The following is a 26,644-nucleotide window of genomic DNA, read 5'->3' as shown; positions in this document are numbered from 1 at the left end:
ATAGCCTTCCTCCTCAGAGAAAATGCTCGATTTAAACCCTCTCTAATGATGAACGTTTCGCCCAGATGAAAGCAAGTCCCCTGGTTGAAATGCTGGCTATAGCTTTCTATCGATCCTCGTTCATTATAACGCGTTAGCGTTAAGTGACACGTTACGTAAAAAAAACGGTGTCGGCGTTGGGAGTAGTAAGTGAGCGTGGCGCTGGCAGTTGGTAGCTGGCATGACCTGGAGCTGATTCTTCGACGGTTTCAACTGAACCAGACCGAGTGGTATCAGAAAGCTGGGAGGAGCTGCCCACTGGGGTGGCTCATTTCAGGTGGAAAGGTGAAATAGAATCAACCTTCAAATGCTCTGCACGCCCAGTCAGACACTCGGCGTAAGCAAGCAGGCACATTCATACGGCTTGGATAAAGTGGGGCCTTTATATGACGGGTGGTCGCCTACCCTATCGCTTCTTACCCTTAAGTATCCAACATAATTTTATTTTCTGTTTAGCAGGAATCCTATCTCGCTGGTCTCTCTTTAGCATGGTTTAAGGGAAATGCGCGCGTACAAGACTCATCTGAAAAATCTATCAAGAAAACGAACTTCTTTGCAAGTAATCTCCATGGGAGTGGCACTAAAACACCTGCTATCTTCCTATTTAGTGGAAATGGCCTCTTGTTTTTGCGCACTAACAGACCACGCTTTATGCAAGCAGCTGTTCTTCACGCAACGGTGTCTTGCACTGCAGGAAACGGCGTCACGATTAATCTGCTATTAATCATGACAACCCCTGTTTTGACGCTCTCGCGTCGATAAGAGGACCCATCTGGGTTAAACAGACCTTTATAACTCCCAGGCGAAGAAGAGACAAACTAGACGTCAGATTAGAGCTATTTTTTCTTATACTCCTATTCGCTGCAAAAACTGTGCAGCTTAGGCCATTAACTCAAATGGCAGCCCATTTTTTCTTTCGGTATACCTTATCAATTGTGCGACCGTCGGCGCTCTCTGGTTTCCTCCACCCGCAGGATGAATTACGGGGTGGCCGTTCTGGATGCTTGCGTTTACATCGTGGGCGGTCACAGTGGCATCGGGTGCTGTAAATCCGTCGTCTGTTTCGATGTTACGAGGAACCAGTGGAGTCGCATGGCCAGCATGGGCCAAGTCCGCTGCGGCGTCAGCATGGCCACCCTACAGGCAAGCTGCTACGATGTCCAACCGAATCAGTTCTATGTCGCAGTTGCTCTCGTCCGCTGTTATTTTTACGCGACACGCGTCAGCTAAACGCACCAGGTGCTGCAATCCTGTGGATTGTTACAGAAGGACAAACCATTTATCTGCCGTGGTGTATAGTAACGCCAGCTCTACGGAGAATGACATGCACGACGACCATGTATTTCAAATCGACAGCAGTTCGAAGAAGTCGGCAACTCCAACTGAGGCCACAAAAAAAAAAAAAAAAAGACTGTGTTTTGCAATATATAGTAGTGTGCCTCAGCCACTCGTAATTAACATTTCGATGCCCACAATTTGGGAATGCACGTGCCAATGGTATTGCTCCAAAACACAATCTGATACGCATAATTTAGCTTCGATACTGAATCGAATATCAATAGCCAGCTACAGAAGTAAATGAATGCGATTCGAATATCCGTATGATTATTGGCGACTTGTCGCAATATTTGTGCAAAATGAATATTCGTGCAAAACACTGATGTGACCTGATTGAACATGCAAATATTTAGAATGATTCGCATACTCTACAGAAATTTTGTTCCGAGCATCTGAAATCTTAGGAGCAAATTCACGCAACACGAAATTAACATGAACACAAAGGCAGAAAAACAAGTTTCATTTTCAACTGCGCAGAGAGGGTTTCTCATCATCCTTCATAATCTCACGTTCACAAGCAATTACTAAGGAATGAACAGGAAATATGCTTCTTCTGAAAGAATAACAATAAGATATAGTTGTGGTGTTTCAATGCGGCGCTCTGATGCTAAGGGTCAGTTTTCTCTCACCTTTTTGTTCAGTGTTCGCCAGGTAGTGAACTGGTCATTTTCAGTACATGGCTTTGCCAAAATGAAGGGCAAGCAGCGAAGGGACTTATCTTGTAAAATATTCAACAAATAAGTCCAACGTTTATTTCCAGTAATATACAGGAAATGGGCCTCGAATGAAAAGCTACAACGATAGCTTGAGAGATGCCCAAGCCCCTGTAAAGGCAGAGCAACAGGACATGTGTGAAATGTAGGCGAACATATGCATATATAACATGAAAATTATGAAGCACAAAAACAAGCAAATATACAAATGAAACAGCAAATTAAAAAACTAGCACAGTAAATTGACGGCCAACAATCATCTAACAGTATGTACGCAACATGGCAAAATGTAATGGCGCAGTATGAGCGGAAAAAATCGAGATACACCTCTTGAGTAACACTGGGCAATATGGTCTAAATCAGCCGAGAGGACAGCGGCTTGTGGTGTGTCCGATCGGTTGAGGAATGCACAATCTTAGACCTTCGACAGGTCTTTGCGCTTTGAGTAGTACTGAGTAGGACGCTCAACTTCCGCATGCGGCGTGTCATTCAGCTAACCAGTCTCCGGATTTTGGACTAGAGTGGTATAATTTAATATATAGGGGCCCTAAGGAGACTCTCTAAAGTTGATCATCTTTCTTTTTTAGTATCACGGTGACTAATCATTAAGGCCGTGTATTGCAACAATAAGCTACCTGTTAATGTTTATATGTTTTATACTGCGAGTTAGCCCATGAAACATCTGCACGGATGCATGAGGTTGCATTAACTTTTTGTAGGGGGCGTGGACCTCTGTCAAGCCTTCTTTCTGGCTTTTTGTCGAGGAACCCCTCATCTTCATGGTGTTGAATAAGTTGAAATTGAATTGAATTTGAGTTTGGTATTGCGCATACCTCTGAACGTACTGCTGTTACTTTGAAAGCCTGCTAAGAGCACCACGTTAGAAAATCTTGTAAGAAAACTGCATTGGATCTTAGCAGCCTCTCAACAAAATAGTATTGAATATGGGCGAAAATTTTGGTGTGAGCAGCGGTTCGACGTGCGGTTCCTAGCTGGATGCCTAACTGAAGAGCTCCTTTCCATAGTCTCAACTTCTGTTACAGCATGGAAGTTCAATCGCCTCTACAAGGTTCTGCTGAGGAAATAATTAGCTCCACAAAATGTCAGTGAAGATGATTTTTGTGTGTTTATTCCGTAGCTTGCTATGAGATGGCTGCCTCGTTGCAGGTCACGCCTACTAGCGTGTGGTGATCCCTGTTTGTTGAAATTTGGTGCAGAACTCAAATGCACTCACACTCAAGATGCTTCAGAATATTCACAGCAAGTCAGTATCGTGGAGCTTTCAGTCGTTAATGGGCACAGCGTCCACAACTGGGGACGCGACCTGAACACTATTACATCAAAAGCGTGGCTTTTTGGGTTTGTTAGTGCATGATCATATCGAGACTGTAGCGGACAGTACACACACGTGTTGTTCGTTTCTTCGTGTGTCCTGTCCTTCGCTGCACTATTAAATCACCGTGGAGAATTAGGGCATGCGCGTCCACACACGTGGTATTAAGTGCGCAGTTGCATCGCCCTGACCGCGGGATGATGCTTGCGTTTGTGCGTGCGTGTGCAAACGGAGCCGCAGACGCCTCGTCCCTCCGAATGGGAACCTGGAACGAGGTCTGCGGCTGGCGCAGCACAGACGGACAGCGGAAGAACAACGAGGTTGGCCCCAGAAAAGCTTCGCTCCCGAAAGGATCCTCCCGCAACCCTCCCCAGCCAGTCCGTTTCTGAGAATTTGACGGGCGCTTGCTGTCAACAGAGCTGTCATGGCCACGAACAGCCGCGACGAAACGACGACGCAGGAAGGAGTAGCCCCCAGGAGCCTGGCTAAGACGAGGGAGAGAGCAGCTTTGAAGCGAGCCGACCGACGCAAGTGAAAGAAAAAGGAGACTGGATCTGGGTGCCGAGAAGAGAGGCCTCATTCTGACAGAGAAGTTGTGCTGCAGTTTGTGTATAGTCGTAAATAAATTCTTTACTCTGTAATTAGTGATCCGGATCAATCGGGAGAGAAGTGAAATTTGAAGAGTTCAGAGAAAAGAACCTCACATATTAACTCATGGGTTCAATTAAGTTCCGCTAAAAAATGACTGCAAAAAATCGTTTTAAAGATAGAAACCTCTCCAGTTTTTGAAAGATCTGCTATGGCATAAAACTTTAATCTATGGGCATAAAATGTGATTACTTTTTTACATGGGTGCTGTTATGAAGAGATTCACTAAAAAGGGGTACAGTTTCTAGCCCGCAAAGGGTGCGGAGTTCTGATGTGGAGACGAAAAGAGTTGACAAATATTTCACATTGAATCATCCTGGATCTGGCGAACATTTACTGAGTAGCCTTTGCGCACTCCTCAAAACAATGTGAAAATTTGAAAATGTGCCTCCATCTTGAAAATAATCAGCGTCCGAGGGAAATGTACAAGTGCCTTATTAGATGCTCAATATTAAGTCAGTTGCATAGTGCCGTCATTGTAATGCTCTTAAACCATCTAAACGAAGTAATAACTAGGATGCTAAACTATTTGCTTTTTGTGAGTCGCATTTGGCCGGCACTGTGCTGATTGTCTTGTCGCAGGGGTATATCTACGCCATGGGCGGCTTTGATGGGGACGAGCACATCAACACCGTCGAACGGTACGACACCAAGACGAATCAGTGGTTCCAGGTTGCCGCCATGAAGGACATCAGGAGCGCCGCTGCTGCCACAACGGCTGCCGGAAGAATTTACATGTGAGCTTGGTCGATTGGCCGTATTTGACGAAGCCGGGTGCACTTACCGGTTTGACAGAAAACCCCGAGCTTGCATACGTGACTTGCATCCGAGTTCATGACACTAAAGTCGAAGCAACGAAAAGCGACCATTGCTGTGCAACAAAACATTGACTGTTATCTAAATACATGAAAGCGTATAAATTGTCTACTCTTACCTCCCGCCAACTTCAATTAAACTTGACTGCCTATTATAGAGAAATCTAGTTACTTATTAGTGGGCCGACTTTTTTCGCCGGAGTGTTCACAAAAACGGTAAAGCCTTTCTTCTTACTATGGTGTACGATTTAAGAAGAGAAACGCATTTTGGAAAAATCGACAAAATAAAACAGAATCAAGGTGAGTAAAAGTATTAGAATATATCGGCCATCCAGTTCGGAAGCAGGCGCCTCATGATATAATAAAAGTGTCCCAGACTCGTATTCCTATGCGGACCGCATTTAGGGAAATTTGCCTAGAGGGCGGGGGATCAGAAAATAATAGAATAGCGATAGAAGCTATAAAAATGTAGAGGCACAGTAACCTTAAAGAACAATGACATAAGTATATGCTGACCCGAAACCTCTCTTTTCCAGACCACACCCTCCTATTCTTACTGGCGTTCCCGTGATCTCAGCAATTATTCAGCAGTTTTTTTGCTATCTTACGTATGCACCTATCTACCTGTCTCTCTGCAGGGTGCTCCTCTTTTCCCCTTAAATCAATTTGTTCACCCACAAAAGCCTTTTGTTATAGGCGCTGCACAAAATAACCCTTTTTAAACTCACTCCTTTCTTTTCATTTCTGTTAGCATATCAACACGCGTTGCTGCTTGTGCCCCCATGCCATTTTCTTCTCATAATATTAACGTCTCATTTTGTCTCTCCGCGCTGCCCACGTTCTGATTTCAAGCAATTTCATTAGCCTCGAAGTTTTGGCCCTAATGGCCCCTATAACAGGCTGCATAGGTTGTATTATTTACTTTTGAACGCCAAAGACAGCATGCTGTGAATGCAACATTCCGACCCGGTGATAGTTTTCATGTTGAAAGATTATGCAGAAAATGCTAAAATGACAAATAACCGTGTCGAAACGTGTGTACGCACGATTTTGAAGCTTGTCTGGTCCTGTACATTTTATGAAAACATGGTTTTGAAAACTAGTTGTTTGAACATGCAGTCTTTTGCAGAAAGCTTCCAATGGTAAAGCGTCGTACAGCCACAACCCTTCAGAATGAAAGTGATTGTGCGCTATCGTGGTGACCCGCCCTAACATGTAGACATCGAAAGGTTAGATCAGAAAACTGTGTTACAGTAGCCAAGCCAGGCAAAGTGCAGTTCTAAATATGTCGGTCATAATGTGATACCTGCATGCCTTCTGTGCACTGAAGTAGGTATGGCTGTCATTCTGCTTCTCTTAAATGTAAACCCAACCCAACCCCAAATGTAAACCAAACACCAGCTATCTCAAGACGGGTCCTTGCTGATCGAACTCTTCTATCCGCTGCTATCTAATGCATGTTTGCGAGCAGTATTCAGTGAATTGTGGAGGAGTTGACGACATGCATTATTAGACAGTCACTATTTTTTTTTTGTGCATAATATGTATCCTTAGTCGCTTATGTGCCATAAAACACAATATGATAAGTAACCCCGTTTTTCGGATGTAATCTTGATAAGCGTATATGACGTTGGCACACAAAACTCATTAGCAGAACTCAAAACTTATAACGACGTACCTTGTCGAGCCTGTTTTAAAGTTGAAGCCGTTTGAACCTTAGACCCCCTCGAGGAAATTACGGGTATAATTCGACCTTTCTCTGAACAAATAAAGTTTACTGCTACTACGAACAAAGCTATAGTGATATCCAAGAGTCCGGGAAGGAGTCACAGTTTACGACAGGCAGTTGGGTGTTGTAAGCGTCATGGAAGTATATCTCTCCGGGCCAGGTGGTGACAGCTGATCCGTACCGCGAAAGGAAGACAGCTAGTGGAATGAGAATGGGCTGGACTGAATTGGGCAGATACTTCTATAGTGTATGAATAACTGCGCCCGGATATCCTTCGAGAGAACAGTATGTAACCATGCGGCCTTTTTAGGCCTTGCTGTGCGGCAGTATGCAAGCACGCGTTTTTAGAGATAAGCGTTACACAAAAGGTCTGCTGCTCGATTCAGGATGGTTAAGAGCTGGACATGCAAAGTCTAACGCGCGCAATCTAATGCGGACATAGTCCACTGGGGTGCGTAAGCTGATTGCTAACGTTGGACAACGTATACTTGTAGCAGTGGACTGCACAGTGTCAGTGTGTAGTTCGGGGGTTAGGATGGCCCCGATTGGCTGAGAACAGCTTTAAATAAAGACAACACTGAGCACAGCAGTTAACGCAACACTGCTACTGCTTAAGTCTATGTCTTTGTAGAGTACAGCTCACAGCCAAGGTAGAGCGAGGTTACACGCCCGGTTTCCGATTTCGCCATGCGTTCTTGAGAGCCATGAACCAGTCATGAGCCAGTCACCATGAACCTGCGTATCTGCACGTTCATAGTGACTGCATGTGTCACTTAAAGTGCGCACGTGCATTGCTTCCCTCTCGGCTCAGCGTCGGCGGCTTCACGGGTCGAGAAGTGCTGAACATGGTAGAGACGTACAACCCCGCGTCGGATTCATGGACCAGAGTACTGACGATGAGCACGCCTCGCAGCAGCCTCAAGGTCGTTGCGCACAACGAAATCATCTATATGATAGATAGGTGGTCATGACGGCATCATGCATCTGTCCTCAGGTACGATTTCTGATCCCTTTTGATAGTGTACACTTATTGCTTACTCGAATAAATCTGACCACATTGTGGGAGATTGCAAAACGAGACGGGATGAAAAAAATGTTGTGGTCGTAGTAGCAGCAATTGAACCATCTATATTGAACCATTTATTGAACAATCTAAACTAATTATTCTAAATAGCTTTCGCGAAAAAAAATTCTGGTCATGTGACACCCCTTCGAATTTCTCAAGGGGAGCTCGAAAGTTGATATCAGCAGAAAATGTACAAGAAATCAAATATCGAAGTTTGGCTCTTGAAAAATATTTGGAGATAATGAATATGCATTGAGGTTTTAATCGCACAGGAAAACAATTTGCGCACCAAATTCTTGTTTTGTTTCATATCATTATTTTTCTTCAAAAAACACTGCTTTCTCTATATTTTTATACTCTATCACGACATTGGCGAGTAACGTCATATGTTTTGCCACTTATATAAAATAGGTACTATTGCATTACATGGTTTTAAGCTATAACACAACACCGTATATTTCAAAAAAAATATCTCAAACGTAAAAAAAAGTGTCTGTGCACGAAAGTTATTCACAGAACGCTGTACAGAACACATTAAGTTCGGCATTTTGTTTTATCTGAAATATATTGTGTTGCATTATGCATCAAACCATTTAAAGAAATAGCCCGTATGGCACATGTTATAGAGAAGCGGCGAAATATGAGATATTGCTTGCCCATGTGGCGAAAGAGTAGAAAAGAAACGACAAAAGAAGTTTGTTTGTTTTTTTTTCAAAAATAATGAAATAATAATAAAAAACATTTGCGGCACTTTTTTTTTTTACGTAAATTAAAACCTCATTACTTATTCATCCGTAAAAACTTCCAAGCGCATAAGTAGTTATTTGATTTATGCCAATTTCTTTCTGTGCCACTAACTTTTGCACTCATCTGAGAAATTGTATGGGCTGTCCCATGGCCAGGACATGTTTTTCGATACAGTTATTAAGGCTAATTACTTTAGCTGGTTCAATAATGAGGCACAAATTTTATCAACAAGATCGAAGGAGGTCGAGCTCAAACTCTGGTACCCCTCTAAGGAAATCAATATTTGCAGATGCTTTTCTCGCAATGCCACTCGCTGTAATGAAAGAAGTAATGACATCTAGTAAGTATTAGTTAGGTTTATGAGAGAAAGAAACCATCGTGGTCACTGTAATTGCACAACCGAACGGTGGGCGCCCGAATCAGCGCGAAGACGAAAAAAAAAAAAAAAGACATAATGCGGCATCATGGAATATAATTCATGAACAATATTTTCATTTAAAATTTTAAACTCGCTGTAAAATTCATCTTCAGTCGTATATTTAAAACTGCCTCATTATTTTGCCAGATTTATTCTTTAGCATTATTTAGAAGTTGTCCCAGTTCGAGCCCTTTTGGAAAGACTAAAATTTCCAATGTAAAGAGAAAAGAATGCTTAGACGGCCACTTCGTAGCTTAAACATATTACGACCAATCTTTTATAAATCTTGCTTAAGGGATTAGCCCACAGTGATCTTCACGCACGTTAAAATTAATTCAGGGGATGTGCCCTGGCCAGAGAATCGGTTCACACAGCTTCAAATTCGCTTGTATTCATGTGGATTACTCTCGCGGCATGTATTCGGGTTAGAAAGCTGAGGGTGAGACTCGAGCTCTATCTTTAAGGTTATATGAGGTTACATGGCGTTAATGGCTTCCGTGAGCGGCTCCCGTTGCACATCCTCGATCGCGTATGTGAACATTGATACTCGACTAACAACGCATTAATGCTTTACTGTGGGCCTCTTTTATGTCACCCGTTCTGATTAGCGCAAGTTACCACATTATATGAAATGCCTCCCAACATTAGGCCCTGCTTTGCGAAGCCGTACGAACGTGGCTGCGTTTTCTGAACAACGGTGCATTTTACGCTATAACGATCAAAATTTCTGATGGACGTTGAAAAGCTTTAAGCAATGTATGTCCTTGCTTTCGGTAGCAGGACGCGTCTAATGATGGGAACATTTCTTTCCCTTGGAGCAAGCAAGCTTCAAAAATTGCAATGTAGACTATAACAATTAACTTACATTTTCGCTCGTTGCTTTAAAGTCATCCCAGTTCCTGTTTAAGATTGTGGTGTGCCGCTTTTGGGAAAAGTAGGCGAGAGAAATTTGCTCCTGACCCGCGCAGTGCCGCACGAACTGCACTCATGTAGCGCTAAAATGGGGTAACGAAAGGAAGACCGTAATTCGCATTTTCCAAAAACTTTTCGTCATCAGAGTAGCATACAGCTAAGAAACAAGCCTCGTTCCTTAGTTATCCTTGAGAAAGACGATATACCAAAGACGTTAATAATCGGTTAGCGTCATAATCTGACTTACAAATATATGCCTTAGAAACGGAAAGGGTTCAAGCCTGATTCGCTTTTTAAGACAAATGATAAACAATAAAGTACACTTCAAATCAGTCTTTCGAGCTTTGCGAAGGGCATAATTGTTCGCTCATTGCCAACACTCATTTCTAAGAATCATTTCGGTCTGTTTCGGGCTGCTAAATCACCCGCTAAAATGCATCTCAAAAGGAGGGGTTTAAATTCTTGTATACTCACCTTGTTCATCATTTAACCTCCCAGGAGAGTGCACCATGTCCCTGGTCGAGAAGTACGACATCGAAGGTCGTAAATGGTCTTCGGCTACGGCCATCAGCAAGAACTCCTCTCCTTTGGCCGCCTTTGTTGTTCGCGATGTGTCAAATCCACGTGAGTTACTCTATTTCGGTACAGTTAACTTTTAACAAAACTTTTATCGTGCGCAACTGTACAATATCGATGAAATTGTTGGTGCCAATAGTGATTCACTCTCGGGTAAAAATGCAAATCGTCGTGAAAGAAACAACGTAATAACAAAACGTAATCATTTGGACAATAGTAGAGTACCTTTGGGGACGTTTGATAACATTTGGCATTTAATTTGCAATTATGGGTATCGCCAAGGGCAGTTTGTCCACCTGCTAACAAATATTTTCAAGTATTCTTTTTCTTGCGACACCTCGAAATGATTTTCAAATGTTGCTGAACGCTGCTCAGTGCACTTCGAGGGTCGATATATAGAGAGCCTTCGCCGTGCGAACTAGTGCACATGACGTATAATATTTTGTGTGCTATGGGTACGAAGTCCTCAGGATTTTTGCGCTGAGCTTGTCACCACCATTGTCATTTTCCTCGTAATTTTGTAAATATTATTACCATTGCTATTTTACTAATTACCTGACTCAGATGGGTAGTTGGGCGTGAAAAACAAGTCACCAGGGCAGTTTTTCGCTGCGATATAAAATAAAGCTGTGCTGTCTGAAGCGACATGAGTGGTTCGGGAGCACCGGAAATGCGAATGAACCTAACAAAACGCACTTAAATGCGTCTTCGAAAGCTTATGAAAAAGCAACGAAGAGTAAACAGAAGACGGTGAACTTGATTTTCTAAAAAAGTGTAAGGCTAAAGTCATTTCGTCTACTGTGACTATAGAGTGAAAACGATGGTGATAATTTATAACACAAGAGCCACGTCGCGCTTCCGAAACTTTTAGACGCTGGAGTTTTTAACAACTGATCGGATCGATGGATTACAGATAGATCATGGTACAACTATTTCGCTGTGACCCATGAGCTTTTCCTTTCTTTTTTTTTTTTTTGATACGCCGACATTAAGAATGCCGTGAATGTGCACTGAGTAGTATAACTGTGCAGAAATCAGAAGGCAGGGGACAATAGCCGGCTTTGGCAAATTGCTTGCTATCAATTTTCCTTTCACATTCTCGAAGCCTACAGCATATTGATGAAAAAGAGGAGCTTCATCATCATCATCATCATCATCAGGAGCTTATTTCACTTATATTGATCAATTCCGCGCCCATTAAGAAAATCGTAAACTTTTAGAGACGTTTCAAAGCTCTTTTTGTTTTCTTTACGCGTCAAAAATCTCCAATAACGAGTTTCTGGGGAAGCCTATATCTAACATGGGTTTTGTTCCTTGTAATAAGAGACTAAATATTGGATATATTTCCGCTTCAAACCCGGTACCAGAAAAAATTTTTCATCAAGTTTTTATATTTTTCCTTGTAGCCTATAGCGGCGCTCGGGTGAGTGGTAGCGATTAATTTCTCCTGTACTGCCAATCTACTTCATTCAGGGATTCCCTTAAATATTGGACAGGTTTTCTTTTTTTGTTATTATTTATTGTGTTATTCTGGAAATACTTTTGAAATTACAAAGAAAAATTTCTATGTCGTCCATATCAGGTCCCAAGCGTACGTCTAAACCGATGTTCTGAAAGTGTTTCCACATTTCCTGTAACGATATTTTCTACTCCGCTCTTTTCAGGAAAATAAGCGGATGAGTGAAAGATGGTGCTAGCTGTTTCAGTAATTAATAATGGCGATTAACTATTATTACAAATTATCATCAAAATATTTAACAAGTTGCAGCAAACTGCATAAATGAGCTCTTGTTCGGAAGTTTTGGTACAGGCCGAGCAACAATAAAGCAGCGCCAGTTCACTCCTACGTATTATTTTAAAACTGCTCTTCAAATCGAAAACGATTTACCTACCTGAAAGTAATAACAAACAACAGACACAAAACGCAAAGATTTCGAATTCTTTCAATGGTCATTTTCGGGCTCAAACTTCGCCATCAACCAAGTAGGTATTTATCGAAGTGGATAATTGCGCATTTGACATAACGAACTCAGGATGTTAAAATTGATTTCAAAAAATGATGGGGGATCAAGCACGGTTTGAAAATAGAGATAGCAGCGAAAGCTCTGTTAAGCATGATTTTACATGGTTTGTAGCGAAGTTGTACGCAGTTTTACGGTGTGAATTAGGGGGACGCTCTGTAGCTTTACCTTGACAGGACGCGGAAGTGCCTTCAGCACCCCCTTTTCCTTACGCAATTCTTTTTTTTTTTAATTTTTGTTTAATTTGAATTCTGGAGAAAGGATGGCGTGGTACCTGTCTCACTTTTGGGTGGGCCCCTATACTTGATTAGGTCAAGAGAGGCCGTGTTTCACCTGCCGTGGTGGCTCAGTAGTTGAGCCACTCGGCTAAAGATCAGGAGTACACGAGTTTGAGTCCGACCGCGGCAGTTGCGCTTCGATGAAAGCGAAACTCAGAGGCGCCCGTGCTATGTCAGAACACGTTAAAGATTCCCAGGTGGGGGAAATTATTCTGCAGGCCCCCACTAGGGCGCATCTTTCTCTCTTCTTTCAGTCCTACCTTCCGCCCTTCCGTTACGACGCTGTTCAGTTGTCTACAGTGAAGCGTGACAGATACTGCACCTGTACTTTCCTATAGATCCTATTCATTATCAAATTTATCGTGCGGCAATTGATTGTGCGGGGGCTGCCATAGCACTGAGTGGTTCGAAACTAAACGCACAAAGAAAAAAAGTTTCCGAGGAGCTCGTCTGCCGGCCGCTGTGAGGTTCGAGTAATTCGACTTTTCCCTGCCGTGCGCCGCTCGCTCGTCCGCGGCACCCGAGACACTTCGCAACTCTGTCAAGACGTGCAAACTGAACTTTTGTCACTCCTTAATGCAATGGCAAAGTCCAGCTTTTATGGGACACCTTGTAATAGGGAGGAATTTGCGAGGTATTGGAGTGTACTGTTATGCGCAGTTTATACCAATGATCTAAGCTTATGACGCTAAGTGAAAATTCGCTTTAAAAAAAAACTTTTCTCTGCTCTCAGCGAGTGGTTAAAACTTCCATAGAAAACAACGATGCGAGTTTTGCGCAATAATTGTGAGGCAACTGAGGAATACTTTAAAATAATTTTGTAAATACATTAATATCCATGGTCTAAGCTTGCGATGCGTGATAAAAAACGCAGACGAGCAGATAAGAACAGAAAACACACACACACACACACACACACACACACACACACACACACACACACACACACACACACACACACACACACACACACACACACACACACACACACACACACACACACACACACACACACACACACACACACACACACACACACACACACACACACACACACACACACACTCACACTCACACTCACACTCACACACACACACACGCACGCGCGCACATGGATGATGTTGCACTGAAAGCTGAATTATTCTGGATCCGCACACTTCCTTCTCCCTTCACTTCACTGTCCTGTCGTTATGCATTGGAACAGGGATAAGTTTCTTAAACACACAACGCAACAGACGAAGAACAAGCAAGTAGACGGTCCCTCATCTGTTGCGCTGCGTAGTTAATAAACGTTAATAAACGTTGCACCAACTAGCTCAACTCTCCGTTTTATTGAAGGATAAGTTGACGCGAGAGATTTTAGAAGCATGAGCTAGGAAGATTTCTGGTGTAAAAATATTTCAGTATGCCTTCTGTATTTGTATTGTGGAAGGAATTGAACTTCCTACGCATACCGACAGGGCGATGAAGTAAATAAAGGGAAGAGAGGTGCGTGAGTCTAGAATAATTCAGTTTTCAGTACAGCATCGTCCTTGCCTGTGCATGTGTGTTTATTCTGTGCAGTCTGCTCCGCTGCATTTTGACCATGTTTGACCTACTAGCTTAAAGATCCGCCGTATTACTGTTGCGATGCGTACGAACTGTTTCTGCTGAAGTTTGTACCGTTTCCACATCGAGCAATTAAGTCTGCCATAAAGAACCAACAGAGCGCGCTTGTTTTCGTCAGCATTCGGATAAAAATGGAGAAAGACTCCGCTGCGTAGCAAAATGTCGCTGCAGAAGTTTGTCGTGCGATCACAACTGCCGCACGAAACCTGTCCTGTGTGGTTTCATAAAATGCTAAGTATGATATCTGCGAAGGCGGAAATTTATTGCAAAATAAGTTATTTTTCTCATTTATATCATGTCGAAGTACGCATGCATAATATAAGATGCTAAAGCTGAATTTATTATTGAGCGCTTTGAAAGCACGTAGTTGCGAGGTTTATTTTCCAAATCCTCAAACTATCTCTCCCCACCTTCGAAATATTAATGGAAAGTTTCATTACTAAGTCATTTCGTCAACTACCCGATATTTCTGTGTTCTACGGCGTTAATGACGGCGCTCAGCAAGCTGCTGAAGGGCTCTTGGGCTACCGATGAATGCACATTAGACTAAAACGAGACTACTTTCCCACCCGCATTTGGAAGGCGATAAACCCGGTAGCCACATCTTGGCAACAGCCTCCCATGTAGCTCCTATATGTTCAAGGGAAAAAAAGAATACAACAGTCACTTTTAGAGTAATTTGACCACATTTGTAAGCTCATTTCTACACTTAAGATTGACTTGTTCCATGAAAGACGCTAGCAGCTCCGCTTTCCGTATGACACAGCCACAATGGGACACTATATTTCGATCTTATATACACTCCAACCACTTAAATTCGTTTTATCCACTAACCACATAAACCCTTGACGATGGCATGGTTCTTATTCTTACCTTATTTACATTCTAGCCTAGTCTCATCGATCTAATCTAATCTAATTGCCAATCTCTTCCATCTCTCTCTCTCTCTCTCTCTCTCTCTCTCTCTCTCTCTCTCTCTCTGCAGATATGTGGCTGTGACAAAGCCACAGCAACGGCGCCAGCTTCGCCCTAGCACATGCCGACTCCCGCCCGTCCAACTTGGACGCCCTGCTGTAACCGTCCCCGGTCGCGGAGTGCACTGGTTGCTGATTCGGAAATGGATGCCGCAGCGAATAAAGAACACGGGGTTTCAGTGTACAATGCTTGTACTAGTGCACTCTGTTCCTTGAGAAGGACTGACAGGCGCACAGCGAACAATGATACTCGTGTAGCACCTAAGCATCAGCTCAGTACCAGCACATACTACATCAGCAGCTGTTAAGTGAATTATTGGGATGCTTCGAAAAGAAAGAGGTGAAACGCCGCATTGCGCGGCTTCGTATGAAGTGTTCCGCCTAATTGCGCTATGCATAGAACTTTTCTGTGCTTTTTTGTCACCCTCGTCGGACATTGCTCGGGACGCATAAGCTAGGCTCAAGGCGACTAGTGGCTGGTGTCAGCAAAGGCAATGACTTTAGACCGAAACCTGTGAGCAAGTCGAAGGGCGCAGTGTTTCTCCGCGCGTTTGTTTGCCTTCTGCTCGTTTGCCTCCTTCCGGGAGTACTTGTACTTTCGTTCGCGCTTCCGGTGACAGCTAGACCACATCCACATTAAGTCACACTTGAGCCCATTCGTCGCGATTTTCTGGATGACATGTTTTCAACTTCCACTTTTATGCACTTCTCTAATCACGCCTGTTGCTACAAACGTCGCAGTAGAAGCTCTTCACGCCTTTTTTTTTTCTTCCCTTTTGTTTAGATATCCAGGCGTAGCAATGAGACATCGAAACTTGTTACAGACTTGCGTGATTGCATTTATAACGCGTTGTCTCTCGTGCGCATCTCTGCAAATTGTGTCCATAAAGACAACAAAATGCCAGTCGACTTCTCCACTGCTGAAACGTGCGCCACAAAGGTCCTGTATTTCAATTTATTTCGTGTGTAAAAATAATTAGGTGCACATTAGACGTGTTTGCGCAAAGTAGGCAGTATTTAGGGCGCCTTTATCAAGAGGGTGCAATACGGCTTCCACAATGCATGTCCCGACCGGATCGATTTCCTCGTTTTGATTTCAGCTGGAATGGCCAAGCCGAGTTCACGTTTAAAACCGCTCAGCATTAACCCGGTCGTTTAATATTGCGGCGGTAAACGCTCTGCTGCGCTATTTTTATCTTTGCGCTGTCCCTAATCAATTGTGCGCGAACTAAATAGAACCGTCAGATGGCACTACGCGGCGCTGCTTTTCAAGCTTCTTGAGTGTCAGGTATCCAGGTGTGTCTCCCCACCGCCGTTCGGCAACAGGATTGATTTTCGGTTAATAAAACAGACGAAAGGAGTCTTTTCTTTTTGTCTTCAAATGTGCCTGCAGAGCAGAGTAGAGGCTATTCACGTGACTAAACAATATTCAAAACTGAATTCGGCTAGTTTGATGTTGCAGACGCGAGAATTTTGTTGCTATTCCATCTGTATCTTCGTTTTGCGCTTGCCCTCTTCTTGCATGCGTATTTTATTGCGGAAGCTTGCCATTAATGTTGAAGCCGCATGCTATAGCAACAGGCTCGTTGTCAGTAAGATTTTTCAAAAGTTTAGCGCGGGATAAGCGACATTAGTACTTGCACGATTCTTGCGCAAATGATAATGAAAAAGAAGAAGCTACATCGTGAATATACTGGGTGTTCTTTTCTTTAACTGTTTTAACAGGGTTTTTATACCTTGCGAGAGATATACCGGTGCGGTTTGTGCTGGTGGATAAAGAGGACAATAAAACGTGCTGTCCAGAAAGCGGTTGTCGCACTAAATTTAGCGGATTTTGCATTGTTTAGCGGGTGAAAATATTGTATTGAGGGAAGCGGAGGTTTTAGATCCTCTTGGCGTCTTTTTTTTTTTTTTTTTTTTTTTTTTTTTGCTGTTTTCATGGTACTACTTTTTTATATATATATTATAGTGCAAGTTCTTTTCAGTTATATTTTTTTCTGCATTTATTTCTGTGAGTGCATGACGTAAGTGATATCTTAAGATCATGAATATTTGAGCACGCTTATTACGTGCGCCTTGAATTGGTTTATGCAGTATTTTTTAATGTAATCGTTGAGTCTGGTAATGCAGAGCGTGCGGACCAGAGGACTGCGACCTGTCAAGTATGTGCGGAAGTTTGGGAAAGAGTGGCTCGAGGACCTTAAATTTTGAGAAACAATTGCTGCAGCCAACTGCAATAGAAGAAACCCATTCCTGTCAGCTGGAACAGCCATGAGAGCACAGCTGCATTGCACTGAATTGCATTGATAGAATCGTGATGCAACATTTGATGAACTCAACTAACAAATATTTTTATTTTAGATTTCAAGAGTCTTAAGGCTGCCAAGGTAGGAGTTTGGTCCAGTTCTTAAATAGTTTTTATCTGCAATGAATTTCGATATATATATGACGTCAAAAGTGCTCCTTTTTCATCTCGCAAAGTTGGCTTCTCGCAAGGCACATTTTTTAAATGGAGTCGCTAGGCGCAGTAATGTCGCGGAAATCACGTCAACTGCTTCTACAGCATAAAATGGACAAACAGCTTTCGTATTTTATGTATTATTACTGCAAGCAACGTCACTTCAAATATATGCACTTTGGAAATCCATTATTCCCAGCTTAAAAAAATGCATATTTTTTACATTAAATATTTTGAATCGCATTACCCTAAAAAAAAAAAAAAAAAAAAGTTGAGAACGGAACTTAGGTTTTATATTGACAGCCTTGAGGTTCTTAATACGATGTTAGCCCTTGAAGTCAAAAGTAAGAAAGTGCATTAGTTAATTTGTTGTTTAATCATTTAGTCAACGAGCTCTGCCACGCACATAAAGTCCGCCTACGATCCACTTGCATAGACCGCACCAAAGTTTTTCTCGCAAGATTAGAAAAATAAAAACAATTTGTAAACAGTTAAAAAAGCCACCCGGCAAAAAATCTAAACATTAAGGCATGAAAAGAAAAAAGACTATTTGGCCAACTGGTGCCTGCTAGGGGCGCGGATACACGAAAAAAAAAAAAATTACCTAGAGAGGAAAACAGGACAGCATAAGGGTTAGTGTGGCAGCCCTGGCAGAGTTGCATTTTAAGAGGTGCACAAGACTGACATTGGAATTTTACTGTGGAGAGCACAGCAATAATGAATGCCTTTGTTCAGAAATATTACTCGTTTTTGGTATTCCTGAAGCAAACAAGTGACATCACAGGCAATCTCACGAATTCTAAGAAGGCGCCCATTAGCAGGCAGCTTTAACCATATACCTTCACAGATAGCACCTTCTCTAGTGCCCTCGGAACAGACCCTGTGTCATTATTATCTTTATTTTTTTTTCGCACATGCAGTCCAAGCAAAACGAAAGTGCCGCATCGATATAAATTTTATGACCGTCTGCACAAGTAGCAGTGTTTCATTAATACAGTTTGATCACAAGAAGGGCAAAAGGAAATGTATGTTTGCGCAGCCAGCGTTTGATAATTTTGTTCACCTTGTCGAGAAGACAATATTTCGTGTGTACTAACTGTTGATGCTATTTGCGTCTCTGTATGGTCCCTAGATATATGCTGTATTTTTCTGAGGCCCTAAACAGCCGCCACAAAATGATGGATGCTTAATGATGTTTAACGTCCGATAATATAGCAATACTGTAGCTGTTTTCTTCGACATTACTTTTTCCGGCCCTCAGCGCTTGCACGTGCAAAGACATTGATTATCTGAAGATATGCGACGCCACTATTGGAAAGTGTTCGGACTGCAGTGTGGTATCGACAATGATATGTAGAGAACATTTTTTTTTTCTAGAAAGAGTAGACAGAGTAAGGAAACTGCGAGCCAATGTAAGTATCTTGCGCTCCAAAGAAAGGGCGTTTCTAGCATGGAAGAACCTAATTAGAAAAATAACAACCGTCTTCAATTAATATTCGATTGAATTAATCTTCGTTGCCTTGTGCCATGAAATTCAGTTTATTGATTGTACGTTACTGGGCCGTTGCTGACTAACAGGTATCACCAGCAACGGGAGCCAGGTACACTCGAATAACCACCAGCAGGTACGTTCATACGGTTTGTTTAAAGCGAGGCTTTTTATGTCAGGTGATAACCTACGCTCTTCCGTCATGCCCCTAAAGGCGGAGCTCAAGTGTTCCCCGTGGTATTTTATTTATTTATTTTTTTATTCCTCAAAGGTCCGGGGTCATTGCAAAAGACAATTAACATGAATACGGCTGATCTTCGATGGCGGTTTTGAAGTTACTGAAGTTGATCATGGTTGCCATTTCGGATAGATGGCCATTCCATTCTCGGGATGTTTTCAGGTAAAAAGATACGTAAAAAGACAAGTAAAAAGAAAGGTAAAAAAATTTCACTGGGTAGACGGTGTTAGGGCGACAGTTACGATAAATTCGACGAGCGCGTGTGATACGGATGTCATATATTCATAGATTTTGAAAAAATAACTTGTAATAAATTCCCTCATGCACGACTCATTCTTAAAATTTCACGTTTAAATCTTCACTATTTGGTTGTGGACTGAGTTCATGGTTTCTTATTTGGTTGTTATCATAGGAATGTTTTGATTCTGGCGTGCATAATATCATCAAGAAAGAGATTAAGTTGTACGTCACAGGAACAAACTTCGCGTAAGCCATGTTGGTTAAGATGAGACAAATTATGGGATGACAGAAACTTGGTAGTATGGGAATATATTACATGTTCCGTGAATATTCAGCAAACACTTGTTAGCGAAATTTGTCTGTAATTTAGCGAGGATGATTGGTTTACTTTTTTTTTTTTTTTTTGTAATAACCTTCCCGATCCGCCAGTCAGTGGTAGTGAAGACAAAGAAAGCGAGTGCTAGAAAATTAGAGATAATACCACACTGCTCATGACAAGTATTTTTAAAGATTTCTGGGTTGATGCCAGCAACACCGGCAGATGATGAAGTCGGTAACACTTTTATGACCTTTGATGTTCTGCTCGGCTCAAGTATAACGTTTTCCATGGAAGAGTTGTTAAAACAAGGGGTTTATCAAGAGGTTAATTAGTGAATAGAGAGAAAAACTGCTCGTATTGGATATTTTGAACACCTGAGTTGGAATATGAAAGTCCGTAATGATCAGTTATTAGCGAGACTGCGCTAGATGTAGAGGGAGAAATGGTTTGCCAGAAGCACTTTGGATTATTATGGATCATGCTTGTCAAGGTGTGTGAAGAGAAGTTGCTTTAGCTTTGGCTACTTCAGCGCCATAGTTCGCAGAGGCAGTGTAGCATTTACTTCAAGCGTGCGCCATGTTGGTTGCTTTAGCTGCTTGTAATTACCGTTTCTGTTTGCTATTTAATCTTTTTAGTGTTTTGTTATACCGCGGAGAACTAGGTTGCTCTGTTATTGTGATGACGAGAATGTGCATACCGACACAAAGTTGCATTTCGGATATAAAAAGTAACCAGTTTGTTAAAAGTAAACGAAGTTGACAATCAGGGTTAAAGTTATCGAGGAAAACAGCGAGGGGATGGTTAAAACTGTCGGAATCCCCTTTATCATAAATGGTAAGCGTTTTCTTTTTTTCATTCTACAGACTACATGAGATTGTAGAATGAATAGACAGATGGTCGCTATAAGACCTTCTAGATAAGTTACAGGCGAAAAGCTTCCCGGATCTGATGCCAGCACAATATCCAGGATGTTAGCAGAATGATTTATTATTCTAGTTAGACGATTTATTTTTTTCTAACCCAAAAGTCAGGCAGGTCTGATGAAATTTGCTATCGCGATTATTTTTGAAAGCGTGGATGCAAGATCGGACCAAACTATGGAAGGAAAAGTGAAGTCCGCAAAAGAGTATGGTAGTTTATAAGCACTCTGTAGTTTGCCAGATGGTCGCTGAATGCGCTTTGGATTAACTTACAGTTTGCTGTGTGACGGGAGAGAAAACTGTGGCCGCTTGATCAGCTGGAGCGGCTGTTATCTTAAGGGAAAGTTCAAAGCGGGGCGAAGGCTCCCCTTGGCCCGTGGACTGGCAGACTGCGCGCGTAATTTGAATGGATCGGTGGCTCTGAAGGTTATCTTTGCACAGTCACGTGCCAACAACTGTGCCGCACAGTAAAAGGCGGTGGCGTAGAAGCGATAAATACTTCTCTGCTTCTACGCGTCCACAGCTAACGTTGGATACTAGGTTCGCTGGTGCACTTAAATAAAGCAGCCTTTAATGCATCCTAATGTGACCTACAGAGACGAAAAGACATTTTTGTGCTTAAAGTGAGCTAGGAAGTAAGTGGTATGCGTTTTGACACTGCAATAAATAGTTGGTTATACGGTTCCACGCCTGTGCACCTTCCAAGCAATTAAACGAGTTAGAGTACGTAGTTTCTCCTTTTTCCGTATAGTTTTTCTAGGTCACACATTGTGATCTCTTTAACACATTGACCATGTCAGTGTTTCAGTTCAAAGGAGCCTTTGGTCTAGTGTATGTTTCGTCGACACCTCCTACAAAGTCCACTACGCGGCAGGAAAAAGAACCTCGTTAATGAAACTGTGCACAGCCATTACAACAAGAACGGTGCATCGCCCTCTTTCACAAGAGCCAACGTCACGACTAGCGGATGGGCGATGGAAACTAAGCAAATCAAACTGCGTGCATGGGCAGAAGTGGGAAGGGGGCAGCCTGTGTTTCGACTCCAGTAGACGCTAGCAGATTAATGAAGGTAGATGTACCCTGGTAGCAAAGGCTAAATAGACACCCATGCGTTCGAAACATGGCGGCGCAGGTGCCAGCTGCGACGAGTCTACGTTTGTTGGTGGATATTAGAGAGTTTTAGCAAAGCGGATCTTGCGTGGTTGCGTGCTCAGCGGAATAACGGACCTAGAGCGCACAAAAGCAGAACGCCAGCTAAGAACTAGCGCTAGAGTATGCACGCAATTTTCAGAAGTTTGCGCTGCGGCCTTTTCCAACTCAGCGTGAAAATATGGCGGCGTCCTTCCAAGCGAGAGGCTCTCACTTCAGCTGAATAAGATGTTAATAGAGTGCGATTTGAGACTTTTATCAGTACCCATTGGCGTTGACGCTTTTCGCTGTCACTGACCTTGTTTCGACGACAAAGTGAGGTTGTTTTTCAGCCATGGAGGAAGTAAAAAACTAAGAGGGAGCGCCGCGGGCAGGGATTAAAGCCTAGTCATAAAAAATATAATGAAAAGCATCATGGTATTTAGCCGTCACGTGACACTGCAAGCGGTAGGTGGTAGCTGGTTTCGGTTGCGGTTTCACACGCTCCTCTCTGGAGAAATCCAGCGCCGACGATGGATGGAACTTTGGACCATTAGACGGGCCGATGCCCTAGGAGTTGCCACAGTACACACGTGTATTTCGCGACGTGTGGTTGGGTCCCCTCAACTGCGTCCTATGAATTGCTTGCGGGGCTCGGCGCACAAACACGAGAACAAGAAGCACGAAGCGCTTATCCGCTTTGTCCAGTCGTCCTTCTTGTTCTCGTGTTGCGTCTTTGTGCACTCGCAAGCATGGAATCAAACCAGCTAGTCCAACGACAAAGCTGTCATATGAAATGCTGCGTGCCGGGATGCCAGAACTACAGAGGCATACCGCCCGGGGCTGTCGCTCTAACGGTTAGTATCCTGTTATGCGCACTCCTCGAGAAACGAAACGTTTGCTTGTCAGGGTATGTGCACGCATTGTTCGAGACGAAAATCGGCTGCTTCATTTATGAAATGCAGACCTCAAATACATGTGCTGGTGCAGCCAGCTCCCCATGGCATGCAACGTTATTTCGAATCCGTAGTCTTACTGACGAACCCGTGGAGGAAAAAGCTACAAGCAGTTCTTACCACTGTGCCTATAAAGACGGAGTACAATGCAACATTTGTAAACAAAGTAATTTGAGTTACGACGAGACGCGTGACTTTCGGTAGATCACTCCAGTAGGCTTTCCGCTGGGGCATTCGCAGTCACTATGGAATACCATGTACCCTGCTGCTTTTGAGTCTGGCAACTGTCTTGGCTAAATTCTCAAGAATCGTTGCGCGCAAGAGAAAGAAGGGAGCGGCATCAGGGGAGGTTGGCTTGCGAAGGCTGCGCGCGCTCCCGCCTAGTCTTTTTCTTTCTCCATGTTTTCAGCGCATTTTCAAGACACACTCTTGATTATTGCCCTTCGAATATTATTGGGGCCGCCACTAGCAATGCTATCGTCTCCAACTCCTCAGAACGAGAGAGAACTGGTATTAAATAAGATTGAACCTTCCTGATGATGTTTTTAACTATTTAATACGGCAATCTAGAAAAAATTAGCGCAAATATCTCCAGCATTGCATCTCATCAAGAGAAATGTGTTCTTGTTGTAGCGGCTTTTGCTTTGCATTCTTTTACCCAGATGGCACTGATATAGGTTTACGCTTCGTCCTGCGCACAATTTTACTCCTAGAATTAATACAACTAAAACTAAAGAAAAAGCGGCGGCGGCATGCCCGTGTAAACCTTTCCACTCCTTTGCTAATCGTGCTCGCAGCCATCATGGTACTTCTCGCATGGTAACCTGCACTTTCCACGCGAAGTTTGGACCAATCTAGCTGAAATCAAGAAGTACCAGCCTGGCAACATTAGTCTGGTTCACTTTAACCATGGAAGCCGCGCGCGTCGCAGACGCATTACATGCAGTGCGGTGCGGCGCATGAAACGGTGCTGCGGCGCAATACCAAAGCTCAAGTTTCGCCGCGCGATGGCAGCGCCGCAATCCTGGCATGGTGGCGAAATGTGAAACGATGGGACGTCGCCGGAGCAGACGCTCCGCTAGCTTCCTGTGCACGTGCGGCGATCGAGTTGCGCCTGGCGATTATTTGGAGATACAAAAACGCTTCCGCTAATGCGAAACGGAGGTACTAAGTAGCATTGTGTCATGGGTAGCCACAACAGTAGGCGAAGCGCCAAACGACGAGGCTCACTTGTGGAACTTTGCAGATTTCATTGGAAGCGTTTCCACAAGACCTGTTTTCCAACCGCATGACAGCATCTTGAGAAGTCTCGCGTTCTTTGTGGAAACGAAAAGGGCCAATTTTCCCCTTCTCCATAAACTCAGAAATGTTCGACAGTTGACAAAAACGTCTTAGAGAGGCATCAAAAGAGTACAATGGTTTAACACCACGTATACGAAGTGACGGGGGTGGAGGATTATCCTGCCATTCGCTCCGCGCGTGTCTTGCTTTGCCGATTTTCTGTGCTCTCTCCCTGCTTTACGAATGCTCTGAAAGCAACCAAATCAACAGATACCCAGCGTGCGACGTCCACGATCGACAATGATGTGTGAATGTGCTCTACGACCAAGAAAATATCTCGGAACGAGGCCTTTATTTGGGGGGGGGGGGGGAGGGAACATGCTTGGCTGAGCCGCTTTTAAAGATTTCCGCAAATTGGCCAATAAATGAACCAACATTATTGTTATTCCTAACAAAAATATGTTGGAAGTGCAATACAAAAGCGATCCTAGTTATGGCTCGATTGACACTACTCGCACGGAGCACCCTATATTCGCGTCACAGGTTTCGTAAATGCAAACCGAATGTAAATGAAACACAGTCATTTAATAAGAACCGAAATAAAGCATGATTGTAGTAAAAGCTTGGATTTCACCTTTCATCCGAGCCAGCGAGCCAGTTTTGTCGCGTGCAGAGCGCGGAGCACGCATGTGCTTTTGAGACTGCTAGCGTTCGTGCCTTTGAAGAAACATCTCCTTCGGACTATAGCTTATTCCTCTACTGCAAGATTTGCTTTAGTAACGTCGTAATAATAAAAACAAAACCGTATATAGATATCATGCCACAGGCCAAAACGATTATCAACAAGCCAGCAGCTTTATTCCAGAGTACCGATAATACTTCCGCAGTTTTTAAACATATAATATACGACAATATAGTTACATAGTTGACTTACCTCGAGATAAACTTCCTAAGGGTAGATAATTGGGCTTGTTGGTACATGATCAAAGGGAACAAAATGTAGCGCACCAAGACAAGGACAAAGAAAGAAGACACACACAGCGCTAACTTCCAACTAATGTTTATTCAAGGAAGAAATCATGGTTTTATACCACCGCGTATCACATGCGACAAACGAACATGCGCTAGCAAGTCGTATCAGCCAGATACGCAATCTCCTTTGGCAAGAACGCGACAGAAGGGTTACTTATGCAATCATCTTTCAAAAGAGTAATCCATTCAGCTTCAACTATTTCACGCGTTAACCGGTTTTTCTGCACTTTTAAAACCATACTTTTTTTTTTTTTTTTTAGGAGAGGAATACAATTGAAAACACGGCAATGAGCCGACAAACCTTTACAACATCTGTTACTGACATCCCGGCCATGCTCACGAAGCCTATCATTGAGGCATCTGCCCGTTTAACCAATTTATTGCTTGCCACAGGATAGGGGTATCTGATAGACTACATTTTGAATGCAATTAACAAATTTTTCTTTATGTTTCTTTGTGCAGGCTATCACCTTCTTGGCTTCTGACGAAGTTTTAGTGCATAGCTGACTCAACTTATTCGAAGCCGAAAAAGCCACTCTAACTCCCGATCGCTGTGCAACTTTTTTGAGATTATGGGACAGCCTATGAATGTAAGGGATGACGGAAATTTTTTCTTTCTTACACGGGGCCTGTTGACTGGCATCCGCTTTTTTCTGGCATACTTTCTTCAGAACGCCTTCGGCCACGGACACAAGAAGATGGGAAGGGTACCCGGCGCATTCTAGACGCTTACACTGCTGTGAAAAACTGTCATGCATGAGGTGCGGGCAAGATGACTTCAGAGAATTAACAAATGAGAGGCGAGCAATGGAACGTTTCACAAGTTTAGAGTGCGATGAATTGAAAAGTAACAATGGTTTTTCGCCACGAGGTTTGAACATCCAGCACGTCCGATCATGATGAAGTATGAAGTTAATATCTCGGAATTGAATACCACCTGTTTCAGGTAATTCAAATGTTAATTCTAAAGGTTTGAAATGGTTACGAAACAGCGCGACGACATTAAAAGCGTCATCCATGAAGGAACCGTCATTTCTGTTAAGTACAATGAGGTAGTCGTCAACGTATCTAAAAATCCTAATAATATTGGTATCAGTTACTGTAACAGCAAAAGACCTGTCCAGCCGGGTTAAAAATAAATCGCTTAGGATGGGGGCTATGCACGACCCAATGCAGATGCCTTGTTTCTGAAGGTATGGTTTTCCATCCAAAATTACGAAAGTCGAAGTCAGGTAAAATCTTAATAGTTATAAAACTCCAGCATAAAAACAAGGCTCCTAAACCTCAGTGCGTCATCCACGCACTTCAAGGATTGGCTCTACCTGAGCATGTGAAATCTGTTTTGTCGCTGGGACCTAAGTTGGCCCT

The 26,644-nt window shown here is 43.0% G+C and overlaps 1 pseudogene; it reads left to right on the top strand.

Moving 5' to 3' along the window:
• Nucleotides 1-1,014: 1,014 nt before the first annotated feature.
• LOC146202973 (uncharacterized) lies at nucleotides 1,015-25,761 on the top strand (annotated as a pseudogene).
• Nucleotides 25,762-26,644: the final 883 nt, after the last annotated feature.

This window comes from Amblyomma maculatum, chromosome 1 (assembly GCF_055883805.1).
Source record: "Amblyomma maculatum isolate TAMU_Amacu chromosome 1, ASM5588380v1, whole genome shotgun sequence".
Classification (NCBI taxonomy): domain Eukaryota; kingdom Metazoa; phylum Arthropoda; class Arachnida; order Ixodida; family Ixodidae; genus Amblyomma; species Amblyomma maculatum.
This window is presented reverse-complemented; position numbering and strand designations above follow the sequence as displayed.